This window comes from Triticum dicoccoides, unplaced genomic scaffold, assembly GCF_002162155.2.
Source record: "Triticum dicoccoides isolate Atlit2015 ecotype Zavitan unplaced genomic scaffold, WEW_v2.0 scaffold117552, whole genome shotgun sequence".
Lineage (NCBI taxonomy): Eukaryota > Viridiplantae > Streptophyta > Magnoliopsida > Poales > Poaceae > Triticum > Triticum dicoccoides.
The window spans coordinates 168-941 of record NW_021181786.1 but is presented as its reverse complement, the minus strand read 5'-3'; the positions used below and the strand labels follow the sequence as shown (position 1 = coordinate 941).

At 60.5% G+C, this 774-nt stretch overlaps 1 non-coding gene across 1 annotated transcript; it reads left to right on the top strand.

Moving 5' to 3' along the window:
- Positions 1-387: 387 nt before the first annotated feature.
- On the top strand, positions 388-542 carry LOC119343173. Its single transcript, XR_005165939.1, has one exon. It is a non-coding gene; the product is annotated as a 5.8S ribosomal RNA (ribosomal RNA).
- The last annotated feature ends 232 nt before the right edge of the window (positions 543-774 follow it).

Sequence of the window (774 nt, the reverse complement as noted above, 5' to 3'; positions counted from 1 at the left end):
GTCGCTCCTACCGATTGAATGGTCCGGTGAAGTGTTCAGATCGCGGCGACGGGGGCGGTTCGCCGCCCCCGACGTCGCGAGAAGTCCATTGAACCTTATCATTTAGAGGAAGGAGAAGTCGTAACAAGGTTTCCGTAGGTGAACCTGCGGAAGGATCATTGTCGTGACCCTGACCAAAACAGACCGCGCACGCGTCATCCAATCCGTCGGCGACGGCACCGTCCGTCGCTCGGCCAATGCCTCGACCACCTCCCCTCCTCGGAGCGGGTGGGGGCCCGGGGTAAAAGAACCCACGGCGCCGAAGGCGTCAAGGAACACTGTGCCTAACCCGGGGGCATGTCTAGCTTGCTAGCCATCCCTCGTGTTGCAAAGCTATTTAATCCACACGACTCTCGGCAACGGATATCTCGGCTCTCGCATCGATGAAGAACGTAGCGAAATGCGATACCTAGTGTGAATTGCAGAATCCCGCGAACCATCGAGTCTTTGAACGCAAGTTGCGCCCGAGGCCATCGGCCGAGGGCACGCCTGCCTGGGCGTCACGCCAAAACACGCTCCCAACCACCCTCAACGGGAATCGGGATGCGGCATCTGGTCCCTCGTCTCTCAAGGGACGGTGGACCGAAGATTGGGCTGCCGGCGTACCGCGCCGGACACAGCGCATGGTGGGCGTCCTCGCTTTATCAATGCAGTGCATCCGGCGCGCAGCTGGCATTATGGCCTTTGAACGACCCAACAAACGAAGCGCACGTCGCTTCGACCGCGACCCCAGGT